Below are 22,513 nucleotides of genomic sequence, written 5' to 3'. Positions count from 1 at the left end.
TTTTAGGCCTCTACGCTCCCAAACCACGACTCAGGCCTGCAACGAGGGTTTTCTGTTACTCTGATTGTGTGTGTGGGACTGTGGGTGCACAGTATATTGATGATGACCGCATGTAATAAATGCCAAACTGTTTTTCTAATGCCTTTGAAGTATATTTGATGTGTTAAAGTCAATCACATTCATGTTTTGATAAGAGCTGGTTAAAAGGGGTAAAATACACTTAAAACACAAGATAAAAGGACTTATTAAGAGGCACAGACCTTTTATTTACTTAATTCTATTGGAGGCACCGCCATTTATTTTAGTTTTCAGAATAAAGGAACAAAAGTTGTAAGAATAAGTTTATTCATGTGTAAGAACAGGTAATCACGCCATTAAGATTAAAACTGTACCCAGGACCCGGCCCATAGTACTACTACAACCGAGCAGATTCACATAATACTATATCGCTACATGGGACGGGTGTTACACTTCATATCATCTATTTACTAGTTTTTGTCAAAACAGCTTCAATGACTAAATCAAATATTTGATGAATAAATAAATAAATTGGGGGTGCTTGAACCCGGTCGGGATGTAGAAGGGGGTGCGTGGCCTAAAACGTTTGGGAATCGCTGTTCTAGAGCAAAACCACCGTTAAGCATGTCACCTTCCTGTTCTGCATCATCTTTGTATTTAGCTGTTAAATGTCCTTGTTTTTCTTATATGTCGCTTGTTTATTGTATATATTTCATATGTGTGTATGTACGGTGAGAGTAATGTGTAATGTGGAGGCTTAATCTCAACCCCACAGAGAGAAAGCCGGAGCACGTGTGTCTGCTTTGTGCCGTCGACACACGCTGCAATAATAACGCTACCAAAACTGGTTTACAATTATAAGGAATTTAATTCCACTGATGCAAGTACGATTACAGTTAAACATTGGAGTACATACTCCTATGAAATATTAAAACAATAAAACCCCATTTGCAAAAAACTCTACTCAGCTCCTCAGGTATAAAACACGTCTGTCCTCTGCGAGCATTTACGGGAGAGAGAAAAAGGCTTTAAATTAAACCACCCACATCTGTTCGAAACACCTCCTCTTCCGTTTATCCCGATTCCTATTGGCTAACTTCCAGGAGTGTATTCTGCAACTTGGCAGAAGCTTCATGTCTTTTAGCTACTATTCCTACATCACTTTATGTTTATCTTAATTATGCATTCCCAAAACCCTTATGATTATGACTAATTATGAATTATTAATTATGAATTATGAAACACTTTTATTATATCTACTAACTACAGTTTTTTGCTCAAATTTCTTACAGTAACCGTAGTGAAATTCCATGTATGCGCATGCATACATGGCCAATAAAGCTGATTCTGATTCTGATCTCTCTGCTCATCTGGTTGTTCACCATCACATGACAACATGTCAATATCCTGTTCACCTTCAGCCTCAGTTTCTGCCTCACACAGTGCACTTTTCTCACACATGTCAATGGCCATTAAATCAGCTTCATCATAATCATTCTCATCCATTGTTGCATCCTCATCATCATCAGGAAGTGTTGGGTCACATAGCTCAGCCTCGTCTCTGATAGTTATGTCACGGTATTGTGGATGAATGTGTTTGAGTTTATGCAGCGCCTGCACTAGTTTAGACCAGGTGACAGTCTGGAACAGCTGATGACCTCTGTAAAACAATTGTCTCTTCAGTTTCACTCATGACCTGGGACTCACTTCTCAGTCTGGGTAACGCTTCAACTGTTCAACCTCAGACGGGACACAAACCACGTTACCATGTATTGATCTCTGTCTTCCTTTGGGACACACACATGTGACAACACATTTGTGGGCATCACACTCACAACATGTTATCTTTGTGCTTGCTCAAATGCACATGTAGCGCAGACGGACACCAATTCCATACAGCACTAAACAACGAAAATGAACATTATTTTCGATACAGTACACACACATTAAATGTTCTCGAACATGAAGGATAACAGAATCTATAACTGTAGGATTGTCTTAAAATGCTAAACATTATTAGCCTTGCAGTTCTCTCCTGAACGCTTAGTCACTTGAAAAGAAGGATTTCACATCCTGCTTCGCTCTTCACATCGCGCGAACACATTGGTGGGCATCACACTCACAACATGTTATCTTTGTGCTTGCTCAAATGCACATGTAGCGCAGACGGACACCAATTCCATACAGCACTAAACAACGAAAATAAACATTATTAGCCTTGCAGTTCTCTCCTGAACGCTTAGTCACTTGAAAAGAAGGATTTCACATCCTGCTTCGCTCTTCACATCGCGCGAACACATTGGTGGGCATCACACTCACAACATGTTATCTTTGTGCTTGCTCAAATGCACATGTAGCGCAGACGGACACCAATTCCATACAGCACTAAACAACGAAAATAAACATTATTAGCCTTGCAGTTCTCTCCTGAACGCTTAGTCACTTGAAAAGAAGGATTTCACATCCTGCTTCGCTCTTCAAATCGCGCGAACACATTGGTGGGTATCACCGTACACCTCTACAACTGCTATTCCCAGTCCAACGACAACGGTGCCAACAAACACTGCTGCTGTCAGTAGACCTTTGGCACAGCGATACCACCAACTTCTGGTCTGAGTCTCAGCAGCTGGAGCCGGCAAGGGGTGCTCGACATCATTCACCTTTAGCTGCCGCTGTTCAAGGTCTTTCATTCGGATCAACATGACATACTTGTCACGCTCAGCCACCTTTAGCCGCTGTTCAAGGTCTTTCATTCGGATCAACATGACATACTTGTCACGCTCAGCCACCTTTAGCCGCTGTTCAAGGTCTTTCATTTGGTCTTTCATTTCAACTTTTAGCTCCTGCTTAAAGTAATTCAGATGGGCCAACCTGACATAAGCGTTATGCTCAGCCACCTTTGGCTGCAGTTCAATGTCATTATTTTGGGTCGACTCGACATCATTTTCATGCTCTTCCACCTTTGACTGCAGTTCAATGTCAGTATTTTGGGTCGACTCGACATCATTTTCATGCTCTTCCACCTTTGGCTGCAGTTCAATGTCATTATTTTGGGTCGACTCGACATCATTTTCATGCTCTTCCACCTTTGACTGCAGTTCAATGTCAGTATTTTGGGTCGACTCAACATCATTTTCATGCTCTTCCATCTTTGGCTGCAGTTCAATGTCATTATTTTGGGTCGACTCGACATCATTTTCATGCTCTGCCACCTTTGACTGCAGTTCAATGTCATTATTTTGGGTCGACTCGACATCATTTTCATGCTCTTCCATCTTTGGCTGCAGTTCAATGTCATTATTTTGGGTCGACTCGACATCATTTTCATGCTCTGCCACCTTTGGCTGCAGTTCAATGTCATTATTTTGGGTCGACTCGACATCATTTTCATGCTCTTCCACCTTTGACTGCAGTTCAATGTCATTATTTTGGGTCGACTCGACATCATTTTCATGCTCTTCCACCTTTGGCTGCAGTTCAATGTCAGTATTTTGGGTCGACTCGACATCATTTTCATGCTCTTCCACCTTTGGCTGCAGTTCAATGTCATTATTTTGGGTCGACTCGACATCATTTTCATGCTCTTCCACCTTTGACTGCAGTTCAATGTCAGTATTTTGGGTCGACTCAACATCATTTTCATGCTCTTCCACCTTTGGCTGCAGTTCAATGTCATTATTTTGGGTCGACTCGACATCATTTTCATGCTCTTCCACCTTTAGCTGCTGTTCAGGGTCAATGCTTATAGTCTCGACATCATTGCGACGCATAAACCTCCTTAGGCGCTTCCAAAGTTTCATTGTTGCCTGAAATATATGTGTCTCGATATAAATAAATGTGTATGTATTTATCTCTCTTACTTCCACTGTGCTGGTGTCTCTTGAAAGTACTCAACAACTGTTTGGAGAAGTAAAGTGTGGGGTACATATAGAGTTCCTTTGCCTTTGATGACATATATTTGTGACGTCATGGCATTCTAGCATCTGTTTGTGAACCCACGTCATTTGTGAATTCGATCTTGAGAATCGTGTGTGACGTCATTCTGTGCGCGCCAGCTGTGGCCGTTTGGAAACCGAATTCGTCACCGCGGCTGCGACGAGGCTGTCCCATTTAGAAGACTCCTTCCAATGTATAAATACAGAAATGAATAAATAAAAGAATAAATACATGATGAAATATAATACAGAACTAATTAAATGCTGAAATGTATTCCTTCATTTATTTATTTCTGTATTTCTGTGTCCGTATGTTAGTGAGGTAGGCGGTCCGAACCTCATTCTTAAGCAGGATTGGTCGAGTAGGGGAGCAAGACAGAAGCAACCGATTCCTAGCAGATCAACCCTGTGGACGACGTCAAAAAACTATCTAGCAGCACGCATGGCTTCGACCTGCTGCGGGATGTGGCTGACCAGCGTGAGAACTGTGAGTTTCTTCTGTTTAAACGTATAAGCAGCATAACAACAGCAGTTGTTTAACTAAATACTGTTGGTCAAAGTGCCAATATACTCTATCAAACTGAACTATGCAGCCATGCGGCGTTCACTGCTTTGTTATTTTTTGTGCAGCACCCAGGCACCCAGTGGACGCTAGGTTTCTGCAGGGAACACTTTTCCATGCTAAATCCCTTGTGTAGACTAAATTACTATCGCCGGTGATGAGTGATTTATTTATTCATGCTGTGCGGCAGATCGCCTTCCTGTAAAGTGTGCGATGATATCGTTAGCCAACATGTTGCTTCTGCAACGTCCTTATTCTGTTGTACTGATTATAGCTTATCCTCTTCACTTGATTCTAGCCGAGGTTTCAAGACCGTTTGGTCCATACATTGGAGGGAGAAGGACGACAAGGAGGCGAAGTGTTGCTGCGCCTGCACAGCTTCATTCGTACACTCACTCTTTCTGTTGTATTGAGGACAAACCGATAGACTTGCTGCTGCAGGACTAGGGGGAAAACGTCTTACATTCCAAGGTAAGTCAGGCATCATGATGGACAGACGTATTTTTCTTGAATCAAGTTACCTTTCAAAAGCATTAAACGTTATTGCAAGTTAGATCGGTTGTTTGTATTATTATCTTCTATTTTCAGGTAGTCATACAGATCCAGATGACTTTAGATAGATAGATAGGCTTTATTTCAGACTCGGGGTCCATACAGACAGATGCATAAAAAGACAAACAATGAAAGTACCTTGGCCTAGCGATGCCTTACAAAGAGACCGCTGTACCAATGTCACCACAGCTGGGACTGGTAGCGTGTGGTGCTAAACCTTATGTTGGTTAAAACAAGTATGATCCCATTTACAGAGTCATTCAGTCGACAGATGAATTTGTACATGAGATTTCATAAAACTGTTTGGAAAGTGTTGACTCGTGCAGCCACAAACATTTCACCAGCACTGCTCCATCTCGGTCTCTTTAACAGTATTCTCATGGCGTCATTGTACGCTACTTGAAGTCTCTGTAAACTCTTTTTTCTGTAGTTTGACCACAAGTGTGCAGTGTAGAGTGGAGTACAATATGCTCTGAACAGAGACATCTTCACTCCATCTGTACACAGACCAAACTTGCGTGAGAGACTGTTTGCTTGTGCATACATCATACCACATTGCCTGGAAATGTCGTTATCATCAGACATGTGTTCTGTTAAAAAATGACCAAGATATTTGACTTCACTACAGACACCAAGATTATTGTCAGACAATTTGAAGTCAGGGAAGTTTAGACATTTGTCCTCTTTAGTTGGACAGATCAGGATAGCACTCTTACTGGCGTTGTATTTGATGTTCCACACCATACACAGTACATATAGTGAGGAGCTGCTGAAGACCAGCGCTAGAAGGACTAAAGATCACCAGATCATCTGCACACATGATGTGATAAACCAGAATATTTCCAATCATGCACCCAGTAGTACAGGCTTTCAGTTGCTTGGACAGATCATCAATATACAGATTAAACAGAATTGGGGACAAAATTCCCCCTTGTCTGACACCATTGCTAACCCCAAATGAATGAATGAATGAATTTTATTTATATTGCACTTTTCACAGACATAATATCACAAAGTGCTTAACAGAGCAGACATTTAAAAGCATAAAAAAACACAATGTGACCCAAGGGTCAATAAATTATATACACAGAGAAAAATAAAAAATAAAGTGTAAAATACAAATGTAAAACATATTTTAAGAGCAGGTCTAGGAAATGGGGCTGACACACGTTTACCCCATTTTACTTGCATACTCGGGTGCGCATACCAGTAAGCCAGAATTCTCACAATGTATGTGGGGACACTTCTTTGGCTCAGTTAAAAAAATGATTTACTATGATTAACACGATCAAAAGCTTTGGAGGCATCAATAAAACACATCAAAACTGATGAGTTTTGACCTCTGTATTTGTTTACAATTTCCTTCAAGGCATATATACACAAGTCAGTGCCATGTTTGGCTTTAAAGCCGAACTGGTTAATTAGAGATTTTAGAATTCGAGAATTTATTTTAGAGTCCCATCAAAAACTCAGACAAGGGGGAGGATTTGAGTTGCTCAAAATCTCTGGAACAACACGGTCGCCAACTGATCATCATACCATGTCCCAATGAGGGTTACCATGTGAGTCATTTGAAAGATCCACAAACACAGATTGGTCATGCTACAATTTTCATCCGACCACTCCAAAGAAACCTGAATCTGGAACCCTGTAAGAACCTCACTTTGAAACCCCATATGAAAATGGCAAGAGTATGAACATTTACACAAGTATAGCTTGTGGTACATTTTAAAATGATCTTGTTTACAGGCACGTCAACCAGAATGCAGTAATGAGCGAGTTGGACCACCTCAGAAATGTGTGACGTGTGGAGAGGAGTTCCCTTTTTCAAGAATCAAGACTCTCAGTGATGAGTGCGTGAGGTATTGCTCTACAGAACTAAAACGTCACATTTGTCAAGTAGTCGTGCAGCAGACATTAAGCATTAGGCTCTGGAGTCTGCCAAAAGATGTAAAGCATGTTGAATTGTAGTACCAGGAGGAACTCTTCTTTTTGAGGGAGAACAAGATCATCTGACTCCCTCCACTTGGCATTACCTCTTGGAGAGTGACTTCTTTGTTGTTCCTGGCCGAATGATTGGTCATTCATTCCTCCATGCCTTGGAGGACTCAGCCCAGCTATCCTGCATGTGCTCTTTGGTGGATCCCCAGAAGAAGCCACAATAGATATTAAGGACTGTCCTGACGACATCTGTGAGACAATCAAAGTGGGACAATACATTTTTCCAGTAAGATTTTAATGATAAAAATTCGGGGCAAGGACAATAAAATGAATACCTGATGTCAGAAATGTTTCTCAGATATTTATAACACCACAATCACATAATTTACTAATTTAAACCAGCAGGGGGTGCTGAAGCAATATTAAAACCATAAACGTAAGTCCATTTCTTTAAAACATGTAATTATAGTGAAGGATGTCATCATGTAAAATGTGTTTTTAGAATGTGCCCTCCCCTGATTGGTCTAGACTCCAGAGTGTAAAAGGGCTGACAACACTATGACGGAAGTATGTGATGTGGCAATGAGCCAGTGTGAGCACCAGTACTCGGTACCGAGTTGACGATACCGTGGTGACGCCGACTCGCGAGGAACCTGGGTGCGACCCTGGACGACCAACTGTCGTTCTCAGCAAACATTGCATCGGTTACACGCTCCTGCAGATTCCTGCTCTACAACATCAGGAGGATTCGCCCCTTCCTCACTGATGAGACGGCGCAGGTGCTCATCCGGGCTCTTGTCATCTCTCGCCTGGACTACTGCAACTCACTACTTGCCGGCGCCCCGGCGTCGGCCATCAGACCTCTGGAGCTTGTCCAGAAAGCTGCAGCTCGCCTGGTGTTCAATCGCCCCAAGTTCTCCCACACAACTTGCCTTCTCCGTTCTCTACACTGGCTCCCTGTAAGAGCTCGCATCCAGTTTAAGACTGTGGTGCTAGCCTACAGGGCAGGGAAAGGAACAGCTCCTTCCTATCTCCAGGCCATGGTCAAGCCCTACACCCCCGCCCGACCACTTCGCTCTGCTACCTCGGGGCGACTGGTTGCCCCCTCGCTCGGAGGTCCCTGCAGCCGATCGACCCGGTCGCGGCTGTTTTCTGTCCTGGCCCCTCAGTGGTGGAATGAACTCCCCACTGACGTCAGGACGGCAGAGTCGCTGCCCATCTTTCGGCGCAGGCTGAAAACTCACGTCTTCAAGAAGGCCTACCCGTAGCCTTCCGCTTAGCACTTACTTAGCATCTATTGTATTCTTACTTATTGTTGGAATGCTTAACAGCATTCCAACAATAAGCAGTGCAGTTTAAATGCTTTCGGGCTTCAACATTTTTCAGACAGATAGTCTCCCATTTCTTAATTTTCAGCAATTCTTTCACAATTTAATTTCTGCTTTCAGCATTCCAACGCATTTTCAGCAGGAAATGCATTTTCTAGTTTAATAATTTATCTTTTTTTCTGAACTTATTAACAATATCCCTATGTTTACAAAAAAATAATATTAATTAATGTCACTATTTTCTGAGAAGTTCACAAAAAGAAAAATATGAGGCTTTTTCTCTACAATCAACGCCAACATTTTAAAAATAGCTTTAGTTACAATTAACTACCCAACATCATGCAGTTAATGTGTTCCACCTGTACCATCTGCATCAAAAATAATGATCTATGCATGCATAATGAGCTTGTAAGTGTTTTTTTATTGGGTTTTTTTGTAAAGAAATATATACATTTTCAACTTTTACTGAATACTTATTTCATCGCAGGTGGAAAGCAAACATTTAAATGCAGTGTAATTAGTAAAAGCCTGTAAAGTGCAGTTTCCTTCCTCCTCTTTAGTCGTACTAAATGGTAGTCTGCATTAAAAGTTAATTCATTTGTATCCTAATTTTAGCTTTTATAACATATAAATCAAAAGAAGAATCTTAAGCAATTTAAAACAAGTGGTAGGTATTGTACCATGCACTTTCTGCATCATTGAGAGTGAGGTTTTCTAAACTTGAGTATCTGAATGAATTTATTATAACCTCTAACACCACAGGTTGATCTTGCTGTTTAAAATATCAAAGGTTTCATCTGAAAGGAAGGCAGCACGTCTTTTTTAAAGCCCTGGTTGCGTTTGAATATCTCATCAACCACAGGAGGACACTATTGAGCATTGAAGTCCAGAGAATGCCTGTGTGCATTTTCTATTGTTGTGTCTATTGTTTCCTTCAGGAAGGATCATGTGAATGGAAGCACAATGTACCTGAATTTTCTCAAAACATCACCAAAATCAAGAGCTGTTTAACAAGGGATTTTAACAGCTCAGAGATGAATCATTCATGCAAAGAAATAGATGTACATGTGATAGTTGTGATCAGTCATACAAATGTACTTTAGAGGAATATGTCAGAGATCCTGAATGGGGCGACACTAGTTTTCTTGAGAAATAGACCAGACATATTTTTTTTGACAAATGTTTTTTATTGTCTTTTCCACAATACACAAGGCACATCAAAAGGTACACATAGGCACTTGGAGATATTTCAAATAAAGATATTAATGGCATGTTTGACATATGTCCTGCCACTCTTCTACAGTGATTTCTTCATTTAGGTCTGAACACCATGCTAGCCTTTTGTCATCTGAGGATTCTTTTGCTGCAGCTATGATAGTCTGATACAACTTTGAGATCAGTCCAGCTGGTCCATAATGGTTTAAAGCTATCTTTTCTAAAGAACTTATAGAGGGGAGATTTACAGAGTTCTGTGTCTTTGTTATGAAGCTTCTAATCTGGAGATACTTGAAAAAATGTTTCGTAGCGATGCTAAACTTTAGCTTGGTCTCATTAAAACTTAAGAGTATTTGTATCACAATCATATAAATCTGTGGAGGCTTCAAATAAGCCAAGTTGGCTTTCTGTCTCTTCCTGCACTGTGATTCATTTATTTCTGTTATGTTTGATTATTTTAAATTTTGTTGTTTGAATTGTGCAAAATAAATAACTCTAACTGTAATAACTGAACAGGAACTGAACAGTTAGAGATCAATAATGTTCATAACTTAATGGCTGACGACCAGTTATCCTATGGTTTGAACTGTTGTGATCTACAAGAGGAGATGGACATTTGCGACTGTAAGTGAGGATCGGGAAAGCTCCTTGGGATCACTGTGGAGAACTGTATCCCGCGTGTGCGTGAGCTGCTGTAGACTGTTGCTGCTGTTTCTTCTGCGCCCTGCCTGCCATCCATTACCCATCTTCCCCTCACTTTCCCCTCTGAATATGCCTTGGATTCCTGAGTACTGAGAAACGTGCACGTGCTTTTTTGTTTATTGCTTGTGTGAACAAGTGAAGCGGCCATCACAGTTTTTAGGCCTCTACGCTCCCAAACCACGACTCAGGCCTGCAACGAGGGTTTTCTGTTACTCTGATTGTGTGTGTGGGACTGTGGGTGCACAGTATATTGATGATGACCGCATGTAATAAATGCCAAACTGTTTTTCTAATGCCTTTGAAGTATATTTGATGTGTTAAAGTCAATCACATTCATGTTTTGATAAGAGCTGGTTAAAAGGGGTAAAATACACTTAAAACACAAGATAAAAGGACTTATTAAGAGGCACAGACCTTTTATTTACTTAATTCTATTGGAGGCACCGCCATTTATTTTAGTTTTCAGAATAAAGGAACAAAAGTTGTAAGAATAAGTTTATTCATGTGTAAGAACAGGTAATCACGCCATTAAGATTAAAACTGTACCCAGGACCCGGCCCATAGTACTACTACAACCGAGCAGATTCACATAATACTATATCGCTACATGGGACGGGTGTTACACTTCATATCATCTATTTACTAGTTTTTGTCAAAACAGCTTCAATGACTAAATCAAATATTTGATGAATAAATAAATAAATTGGGGGTGCTTGAACCCGGTCGGGATGTAGAAGGGGGTGCGTGGCCTAAAACGTTTGGGAATCGCTGTTCTAGAGCAAAACCACCGTTAAGCATGTCACCTTCCTGTTCTGCATCATCTTTGTATTTAGCTGTTAAATGTCCTTGTTTTTCTTATATGTCGCTTGTTTATTGTATATATTTCATATGTGTGTATGTACGGTGAGAGTAATGTGTAATGTGGAGGCTTAATCTCAACCCCACAGAGAGAAAGCCGGAGCACGTGTGTCTGCTTTGTGCCGTCGACACACGCTGCAATAATAACGCTACCAAAACTGGTTTACAATTATAAGGAATTTAATTCCACTGATGCAAGTACGATTACAGTTAAACATTGGAGTACATACTCCTATGAAATATTAAAACAATAAAACCCCATTTGCAAAAAACTCTACTCAGCTCCTCAGGTATAAAACACGTCTGTCCTCTGCGAGCATTTACGGGAGAGAGAAAAAGGCTTTAAATTAAACCACCCACATCTGTTCGAAACACCTCCTCTTCCGTTTATCCCGATTCCTATTGGCTAACTTCCAGGAGTGTATTCTGCAACTTGGCAGAAGCTTCATGTCTTTTAGCTACTATTCCTACATCACTTTATGTTTATCTTAATTATGCATTCCCAAAACCCTTATGATTATGACTAATTATGAATTATTAATTATGAATTATGAAACACTTTTATTATATCTACTAACTACAGTTTTTTGCTCAAATTTCTTACAGTAACCGTAGTGAAATTCCATGTATGCGCATGCATACATGGCCAATAAAGCTGATTCTGATTCTGATTCTGATCTCTCTGCTCATCTGGTTGTTCACCATCACATGACAACATGTCAATATCCTGTTCACCTTCAGCCTCAGTTTCTGCCTCACACAGTGCACTTTTCTCACACATGTCAATGGCCATTAAATCAGCTTCATCATAATCATTCTCATCCATTGTTGCATCCTCATCATCATCAGGAAGTGTTGGGTCACATAGCTCAGCCTCGTCTCTGATAGTTATGTCACGGTATTGTGGATGAATGTGTTTGAGTTTATGCAGCGCCTGCACTAGTTTAGACCAGGTGACAGTCTGGAACAGCTGATGACCTCTGTAAAACAATTGTCTCTTCAGTTTCACTCATGACCTGGGACTCACTTCTCAGTCTGGGTAACGCTTCAACTGTTCAACCTCAGACGGGACACAAACCACGTTACCATGTATTGATCTCTGTCTTCCTTTGGGACACACACATGTGACAACACATTTGTGGGCATCACACTCACAACATGTTATCTTTGTGCTTGCTCAAATGCACATGTAGCGCAGACGGACACCAATTCCATACAGCACTAAACAACGAAAATGAACATTATTTTCGATACAGTACACACACATTAAATGTTCTCGAACATGAAGGATAACAGAATCTATAACTGTAGGATTGTCTTAAAATGCTAAACATTATTAGCCTTGCAGTTCTCTCCTGAACGCTTAGTCACTTGAAAAGAAGGATTTCACATCCTGCTTCGCTCTTCACATCGCGCGAACACATTGGTGGGCATCACACTCACAACATGTTATCTTTGTGCTTGCTCAAATGCACATGTAGCGCAGACGGACACCAATTCCATACAGCACTAAACAACGAAAATAAACATTATTAGCCTTGCAGTTCTCTCCTGAACGCTTAGTCACTTGAAAAGAAGGATTTCACATCCTGCTTCGCTCTTCACATCGCGCGAACACATTGGTGGGCATCACACTCACAACATGTTATCTTTGTGCTTGCTCAAATGCACATGTAGCGCAGACGGACACCAATTCCATACAGCACTAAACAACGAAAATAAACATTATTAGCCTTGCAGTTCTCTCCTGAACGCTTAGTCACTTGAAAAGAAGGATTTCACATCCTGCTTCGCTCTTCAAATCGCGCGAACACATTGGTGGGTATCACCGTACACCTCTACAACTGCTATTCCCAGTCCAACGACAACGGTGCCAACAAACACTGCTGCTGTCAGTAGACCTTTGGCACAGCGATACCACCAACTTCTGGTCTGAGTCTCAGCAGCTGGAGCCGGCAAGGGGTGCTCGACATCATTCACCTTTAGCTGCCGCTGTTCAAGGTCTTTCATTCGGATCAACATGACATACTTGTCACGCTCAGCCACCTTTAGCCGCTGTTCAAGGTCTTTCATTCGGATCAACATGACATACTTGTCACGCTCAGCCACCTTTAGCCGCTGTTCAAGGTCTTTCATTTGGTCTTTCATTTCAACTTTTAGCTCCTGCTTAAAGTAATTCAGATGGGCCAACCTGACATAAGCGTTATGCTCAGCCACCTTTGGCTGCAGTTCAATGTCATTATTTTGGGTCGACTCGACATCATTTTCATGCTCTTCCACCTTTGACTGCAGTTCAATGTCAGTATTTTGGGTCGACTCGACATCATTTTCATGCTCTTCCACCTTTGGCTGCAGTTCAATGTCATTATTTTGGGTCGACTCGACATCATTTTCATGCTCTTCCACCTTTGACTGCAGTTCAATGTCAGTATTTTGGGTCGACTCAACATCATTTTCATGCTCTTCCATCTTTGGCTGCAGTTCAATGTCATTATTTTGGGTCGACTCGACATCATTTTCATGCTCTGCCACCTTTGACTGCAGTTCAATGTCATTATTTTGGGTCGACTCGACATCATTTTCATGCTCTTCCATCTTTGGCTGCAGTTCAATGTCATTATTTTGGGTCGACTCGACATCATTTTCATGCTCTGCCACCTTTGGCTGCAGTTCAATGTCATTATTTTGGGTCGACTCGACATCATTTTCATGCTCTTCCACCTTTGACTGCAGTTCAATGTCAGTATTTTGGGTCGACTCGACATCATTTTCATGCTCTTCCACCTTTGGCTGCAGTTCAATGTCATTATTTTGGGTCGACTCGACATCATTTTCATGCTCTTCCACCTTTGACTGCAGTTCAATGTCAGTATTTTGGGTCGACTCAACATCATTTTCATGCTCTTCCACCTTTGGCTGCAGTTCAATGTCATTATTTTGGGTCGACTCGACATCATTTTCATGCTCTTCCACCTTTAGCTGCTGTTCAGGGTCAATGCTTATAGTCTCGACATCATTGCGACGCATAAACCTCCTTAGGCGCTTCCAAAGTTTCATTGTTGCCTGAAATATATGTGTCTCGATATAAATAAATGTGTATGTATTTATCTCTCTTACTTCCACTGTGCTGGTGTCTCTTGAAAGTACTCAACAACTGTTTGGAGAAGTAAAGTGTGGGGTACATATAGAGTTCCTTTGCCTTTGATGACATATATTTGTGACGTCATGGCATTCTAGCATCTGTTTGTGAACCCACGTCATTTGTGAATTCGATCTTGAGAATCGTGTGTGACGTCATTCTGTGCGCGCCAGCTGTGGCCGTTTGGAAACCGAATTCGTCACCGCGGCTGCGACGAGGCTGTCCCATTTAGAAGACTCCTTCCAATGTATAAATACAGAAATGAATAAATAAAAGAATAAATACATGATGAAATATAATACAGAACTAATTAAATGCTGAAATGTATTCCTTCATTTATTTATTTCTGTATTTCTGTGTCCGTATGTTAGTGAGGTAGGCGGTCCGAACCTCATTCTTAAGCAGGATTGGTCGAGTAGGGGAGCAAGACAGAAGCAACCGATTCCTAGCAGATCAACCCTGTGGACGACGTCAAAAAACTATCTAGCAGCACGCATGGCTTCGACCTGCTGCGGGATGTGGCTGACCAGCGTGAGAACTGTGAGTTTCTTCTGTTTAAACGTATAAGCAGCATAACAACAGCAGTTGTTTAACTAAATACTGTTGGTCAAAGTGCCAATATACTCTATCAAACTGAACTATGCAGCCATGCGGCGTTCACTGCTTTGTTATTTTTTGTGCAGCACCCAGGCACCCAGTGGACGCTAGGTTTCTGCAGGGAACACTTTTCCATGCTAAATCCCTTGTGTAGACTAAATTACTATCGCCGGTGATGAGTGATTTATTTATTCATGCTGTGCGGCAGATCGCCTTCCTGTAAAGTGTGCGATGATATCGTTAGCCAACATGTTGCTTCTGCAACGTCCTTATTCTGTTGTACTGATTATAGCTTATCCTCTTCACTTGATTCTAGCCGAGGTTTCAAGACCGTTTGGTCCATACATTGGAGGGAGAAGGACGACAAGGAGGCGAAGTGTTGCTGCGCCTGCACAGCTTCATTCGTACACTCACTCTTTCTGTTGTATTGAGGACAAACCGATAGACTTGCTGCTGCAGGACTAGGGGGAAAACGTCTTACATTCCAAGGTAAGTCAGGCATCATGATGGACAGACGTATTTTTCTTGAATCAAGTTACCTTTCAAAAGCATTAAACGTTATTGCAAGTTAGATCGGTTGTTTGTATTATTATCTTCTATTTTCAGGTAGTCATACAGATCCAGATGACTTTAGATAGATAGATAGGCTTTATTTCAGACTCGGGGTCCATACAGACAGATGCATAAAAAGACAAACAATGAAAGTACCTTGGCCTAGCGATGCCTTACAAAGAGACCGCTGTACCAATGTCACCACAGCTGGGACTGGTAGCGTGTGGTGCTAAACCTTATGTTGGTTAAAACAAGTATGATCCCATTTACAGAGTCATTCAGTCGACAGATGAATTTGTACATGAGATTTCATAAAACTGTTTGGAAAGTGTTGACTCGTGCAGCCACAAACATTTCACCAGCACTGCTCCATCTCGGTCTCTTTAACAGTATTCTCATGGCGTCATTGTACGCTACTTGAAGTCTCTGTAAACTCTTTTTTGTAGTTTGACCACAAGTGTGCAGTGTAGAGTGGAGTACAATATGCTCTGAACAGAGACATCTTCACTCCATCTGTACACAGACCAAACTTGCGTGAGAGACTGTTTGCTTGTGCATACATCATACCACATTGCCTGGAAATGTCGTTATCATCAGACATGTGTTCTGTTAAAAAATGACCAAGATATTTGACTTCACTACAGACACCAAGATTATTGTCAGACAATTTGAAGTCAGGGAAGTTTAGACATTTGTCCTCTTTAGTTGGACAGATCAGGATAGCACTCTTACTGGCGTTGTATTTGATGTTCCACACCATACACAGTACATATAGTGAGGAGCTGCTGAAGACCAGCGCTAGAAGGACTAAAGATCACCAGATCATCTGCACACATGATGTGATAAACCAGAATATTTCCAATCATGCACCCAGTAGTACAGGCTTTCAGTTGCTTGGACAGATCATCAATATACAGATTAAACAGAATTGGGGACAAAATTCCCCCTTGTCTGACACCATTGCTAACCCCAAATGAATGAATGAATGAATTTTATTTATATTGCACTTTTCACAGACATAATATCACAAAGTGCTTAACAGAGCAGACATTTAAAAGCATAAAAAAACACAATGTGACCCAAGGGTCAATAAATTATATACACAGAGAAAAATAAAAAATAAAGTGTAAAATAAAAATGTAAAACATATTTTAAGAGCAGGTCTAGGAAATGGGGCTGACACACGTTTACCCCATTTTACTTGCATACTCGGGTGCGCATACCAGTAAGCCAGAATTCTCACAATGTATGTGGGGACACTTCTTTGGCTCAGTTAAAAAAATGATTTACTATGATTAACACGATCAAAAGCTTTGGAGGCATCAATAAAACACATCAAAACTGATGAGTTTTGACCTCTGTATTTGTTTACAATTTCCTTCAAGGCATATATACACAAGTCAGTGCCATGTTTGGCTTTAAAGCCGAACTGGTTAATTAGAGATTTTAGAATTCGAGAATTTATTTTAGAGTCCCATCAAAAACTCAGACAAGGGGGAGGATTTGAGTTGCTCAAAATCTCTGGAACAACACGGTCGCCAACTGATCATCATACCATGTCCCAATGAGGGTTACCATGTGAGTCATTTGAAAGATCCACAAACACAGATTGGTCATGCTACAATTTTCATCCGACCACTCCAAAGAAACCTGAATCTGGAACCCTGTAAGAACCTCACTTTGAAACCCCATATGAAAATGGCAAGAGTATGAACATTTACACAAGTATAGCTTGTGGTACATTTTAAAATGATCTTGTTTACAGGCACGTCAACCAGAATGCAGTAATGAGCGAGTTGGACCACCTCAGAAATGTGTGACGTGTGGAGAGGAGTTCCCTTTTTCAAGAATCAAGACTCTCAGTGATGAGTGCGTGAGGTATTGCTCTACAGAACTAAAACGTCACATTTGTCAAGTAGTCGTGCAGCAGACATTAAGCATTAGGCTCTGGAGTCTGCCAAAAGATGTAAAGCATGTTGAATTGTAGTACCAGGAGGAACTCTTCTTTTTGAGGGAGAACAAGATCATCTGACTCCCTCCACTTGGCATTACCTCTTGGAGAGTGACTTCTTTGTTGTTCCTGGCCGAATGATTGGTCATTCATTCCTCCATGCCTTGGAGGACTCAGCCCAGCTATCCTGCATGTGCTCTTTGGTGGATCCCCAGAAGAAGCCACAATAGATATTAAGGACTGTCCTGACGACATCTGTGAGACAATCAAAGTGGGACAATACATTTTTCCAGTAAGATTTTAATGATAAAAATTCGGGGCAAGGACAATAAAATGAATACCTGATGTCAGAAATGTTTCTCAGATATTTATAACACCACAATCACATAATTTACTAATTTAAACCAGCAGGGGGTGCTGAAGCAATATTAAAACCATAAACGTAAGTCCATTTCTTTAAAACATGTAATTATAGTGAAGGATGTCATCATGTAAAATGTGTTTTTAGAATGTGCCCTCCCCTGATTGGTCTAGACTCCAGAGTGTAAAAGGGCTGACAACACTATGACGGAAGTATGTGATGTGGCAATGAGCCAGTGTGAGCACCAGTACTCGGTGCCGAGTTGACGATACCGTGGTGACGCCGACTCGCGAGGAACCTGGGTGCGACCCTGGACGACCAACTGTCGTTCTCAGCAAACATTGCATCGGTTACACGCTCCTGCAGATTCCTGCTCTACAACATCAGGAGGATTCGCCCCTTCCTCACTGATGAGACGGCGCAGGTGCTCATCCGGGCTCTTGTCATCTCTCGCCTGGACTACTGCAACTCACTACTTGCCGGCGCCCCGGCGTCGGCCATCAGACCTCTGGAGCTTGTCCAGAAAGCTGCAGCTCGCCTGGTGTTCAATCGCCCCAAGTTCTCCCACACAACTTGCCTTCTCCGTTCTCTACACTGGCTCCCTGTAAGAGCTCGCATCCAGTTTAAGACTGTGGTGCTAGCCTACAGGGCAGGGAAAGGAACAGCTCCTTCCTATCTCCAGGCCATGGTCAAGCCCTACACCCCCGCCCGACCACTTCGCTCTGCTACCTCGGGGCGACTGGTTGCCCCCTCGCTCGGAGGTCCCTGCAGCCGATCGACCCGGTCGCGGCTGTTTTCTGTCCTGGCCCCTCAGTGGTGGAATGAACTCCCCACTGACGTCAGGACGGCAGAGTCGCTGCCCATCTTTCGGCGCAGGCTGAAAACTCACGTCTTCAAGAAGGCCTACCCGTAGCCTTCCGCTTAGCACTTACTTAGCATCTATTGTATTCTTACTTATTGTTGGAATGCTTAACAGCATTCCAACAATAAGCAGTGCAGTTTAAATGCTTTCGGGCTTCAACATTTTTCAGACAGATAGTCTCCCATTTCTTAATTTTCAGCAATTCTTTCACAATTTAATTTCTGCTTTCAGCATTCCAACGCATTTTCAGCAGGAAATGCATTTTCTAGTTTAATAATTTATCTTTTTTTCTGAACTTATTAACAATATCCCTATGTTTACAAAAAAATAATATTAATTAATGTCACTATTTTCTGAGAAGTTCACAAAAAGAAAAATATGAGGCTTTTTCTCTACAATCAACGCCAACATTTTAAAAATAGCTTTAGTTACAATTAACTACCCAACATCATGCAGTTAATGTGTTCCACCTGTACCATCTGCATCAAAAATAATGATCTATGCATGCATAATGAGCTTGTAAGTGTTTTTTTATTGGGTTTTTTTGTAAAGAAATATATACATTTTCAACTTTTACTGAATACTTATTTCATCGCAGGTGGAAAGCAAACATTTAAATGCAGTGTAATTAGTAAAAGCCTGTAAAGTGCAGTTTCCTTCCTCCTCTTTAGTCGTACTAAATGGTAGTCTGCATTAAAAGTTAATTCATTTGTATCCTAATTTTAGCTTTTATAACATATAAATCAAAAGAAGAATCTTAAGCAATTTAAAACAAGTGGTAGGTATTGTACCATGCACTTTCTGCATCATTGAGAGTGAGGTTTTCTAAACTTGAGTATCTGAATGAATTTATTATAACCTCTAACACCACAGGTTGATCTTGCTGTTTAAAATATCAAAGGTTTCATCTGAAAGGAAGGCAGCACGTCTTTTTTAAAGCCCTGGTTGCGTTTGAATATCTCATCAACCACAGGAGGACACTATTGAGCATTGAAGTCCAGAGAATGCCTGTGTGCATTTTCTATTGTTGTGTCTATTGTTTCCTTCAGGAAGGATCATGTGAATGGAAGCACAATGTACCTGAATTTTCTCAAAACATCACCAAAATCAAGAGCTGTTTAACAAGGGATTTTAACAGCTCAGAGATGAATCATTCATGCAAAGAAATAGATGTACATGTGATAGTTGTGATCAGTCATACAAATGTACTTTAGAGGAATATGTCAGAGATCCTGAATGGGGCGACACTAGTTTTCTTGAGAAATAGACCAGACATATTTTTTTTGACAAATGTTTTTTATTGTCTTTTCCACAATACACAAGGCACATCAAAAGGTACACATAGGCACTTGGAGATATTTCAAATAAAGATATTAATGGCATGTTTGACATATGTCCTGCCACTCTTCTACAGTGATTTCTTCATTTAGGTCTGAACACCATGCTAGCCTTTTGTCATCTGAGGATTCTTTTGCTGCAGCTATGATAGTCTGATACAACTTTGAGATCAGTCCAGCTGGTCCATAATGGTTTAAAGCTATCTTTTCTAAAGAACTTATAGAGGGGAGATTTACAGAGTTCTGTGTCTTTGTTATGAAGCTTCTAATCTGGAGATACTTGAAAAAATGTTTCGTAGCGATGCTAAACTTTAGCTTGGTCTCATTAAAACTTAAGAGTATTTGTATCACAATCATATAAATCTGTGGAGGCTTCAAATAAGCCAAGTTGGCTTTCTGTCTCTTCCTGCACTGTGATTCATTTATTTCTGTTATGTTTGATTATTTTAAATTTTGTTGTTTGAATTGTGCAAAATAAATAACTCTAACTGTAATAACTGAACAGGAACTGAACAGTTAGAGATCAATAATGTTCATAACTTAATGGCTGACGACCAGTTATCCTATGGTTTGAACTGTTGTGATCTACAAGAGGAGATGGACATTTGCGACTGTAAGTGAGGATCGGGAAAGCTCCTTGGGATCACTGTGGAGAACTGTATCCCGCGTGTGCGTGAGCTGCTGTAGACTGTTGCTGCTGTTTCTTCTGCGCCCTGCCTGCCATCCATTACCCATCTTCCCCTCACTTTCCCCTCTGAATATGCCTTGGATTCCTGAGTACTGAGAAACGTGCACGTGCTTTTTTGTTTATTGCTTGTGTGAACAAGTGAAGCGGCCATCACAGTTTTTAGGCCTCTACGCTCCCAAACCACGACTCAGGCCTGCAACGAGGGTTTTCTGTTACTCTGATTGTGTGTGTGGGACTGTGGGTGCACAGTATATTGATGATGACCGCATGTAATAAATGCCAAACTGTTTTTCTAATGCCTTTGAAGTATATTTGATGTGTTAAAGTCAATCACATTCATGTTTTGATAAGAGCTGGTTAAAAGGGGTAAAATACACTTAAAACACAAGATAAAAGGACTTATTAAGAGGCACAGACCTTTTATTTACTTAATTCTATTGGAGGCACCGCCATTTATTTTAGTTTTCAGAATAAAGGAACAAAAGTTGTAAGAATAAGTTTATTCATGTGTAAGAACAGGTAATCACGCCATTAAGATTAAAACTGTACCCAGGACCCGGCCCATAGTACTACTACAACCGAGCAGATTCACATAATACTATATCGCTACATGGGACGGGTGTTACACTTCATATCATCTATTTACTAGTTTTTGTCAAAACAGCTTCAATGACTAAATCAAATATTTGATGAATAAATAAATAAATTGGGGGTGCTTGAACCCGGTCGGGATGTAGAAGGGGGTGCGTGGCCTAAAACGTTTGGGAATCGCTGTTCTAGAGCAAAACCACCGTTAAGCATGTCACCTTCCTGTTCTGCATCATCTTTGTATTTAGCTGTTAAATGTCCTTGTTTTTCTTATATGTCGCTTGTTTATTGTATATATTTCATATGTGTGTATGTACGGTGAGAGTAATGTGTAATGTGGAGGCTTAATCTCAACCCCACAGAGAGAAAGCCGGAGCACGTGTGTCTGCTTTGTGCCGTCGACACACGCTGCAATAATAACGCTACCAAAACTGGTTTACAATTATAAGGAATTTAATTCCACTGATGCAAGTACGATTACAGTTAAACATTGGAGTACATACTCCTATGAAATATTAAAACAATAAAACCCCATTTGCAAAAAACTCTACTCAGCTCCTCAGGTATAAAACACGTCTGTCCTCTGCGAGCATTTACGGGAGAGAGAAAAAGACTTTAAATTAAACCACCCACATCTGTTCGAAACACCTCCTCTTCCGTTTATCCCGATTCCTATTGGCTAACTTCCAGGAGTGTATTCTGCAACTTGGCAGAAGCTTCATGTCTTTTAGCTACTATTCCTACATCACTTTATGTTTATCTTAATTATGCATTCCCAAAACCCTTATGATTATGACTAATTATGAATTATGAATTATGAATTATTAAACACTTTTATTATATCTACTAACTACAGTTTTTTGCTCAAATTTCTTACAGTAACCGTAGTCAAATTCCATGTATGCGCATGCATACATGGCCAATAAAGCTGATTCTGATTCTGATTCTGATCTCTCTGCTCATCTGGTTGTTCACCATCACATGACAACATGTCAATATCCTGTTCACCTTCAGCCTCAGTTTCTGCCTCACACAGTGCACTTTTCTCACACATGTCAATGGCCATTAAATCAGCTTCATCATAATCATTCTCATCCATTGTTGCATCCTCATCATCATCAGGAAGTGTTGGGTCACATAGCTCAGCCTCGTCTCTGATAGTTATGTCACGGTATTGTGGATGAATGTGTTTGAGTTTATGCAGCGCCTGCACTAGTTTAGACCAGGTGACAGTCTGGAACAGCTGATGACCTCTGTAAAACAATTGTCTCTTCAGTTTCACTCATGACCTGGGACTCACTTCTCAGTCTGGGTAACGCTTCAACTG

General features: G+C 40.9%; 2 long non-coding RNA genes across 2 annotated transcripts; both read left to right on the top strand.

Annotated features, from left to right (window-relative positions):
- Positions 1-4,354: 4,354 nt before the first annotated feature.
- On the top strand, positions 4,355-10,547 carry LOC306777062. The gene is made up of 3 exons (XR_013771948.1): positions 4,355-4,440; positions 4,814-4,986; positions 6,817-10,547. It is a non-coding gene; the product is annotated as an uncharacterized lncRNA (long non-coding RNA).
- A 4,157-nt stretch (positions 10,548-14,704) lies between these two features.
- LOC306776511 lies at positions 14,705-20,895 on the top strand. Its single transcript, XR_013771921.1, has 3 exons — positions 14,705-14,790; positions 15,164-15,336; positions 17,165-20,895. It is a non-coding gene; the product is annotated as an uncharacterized lncRNA (long non-coding RNA).
- Positions 20,896-22,513: the final 1,618 nt, after the last annotated feature.

Source organism: Melanostigma gelatinosum (assembly GCF_949748355.1).
Source record: "Melanostigma gelatinosum genome assembly, chromosome: 4".
Classification (NCBI taxonomy): Eukaryota; Metazoa; Chordata; class Actinopteri; order Perciformes; family Zoarcidae; genus Melanostigma; species Melanostigma gelatinosum.
Note: the sequence above shows the minus strand (reverse complement) of the source record. Positions and strands in the feature narration are given on the sequence as shown.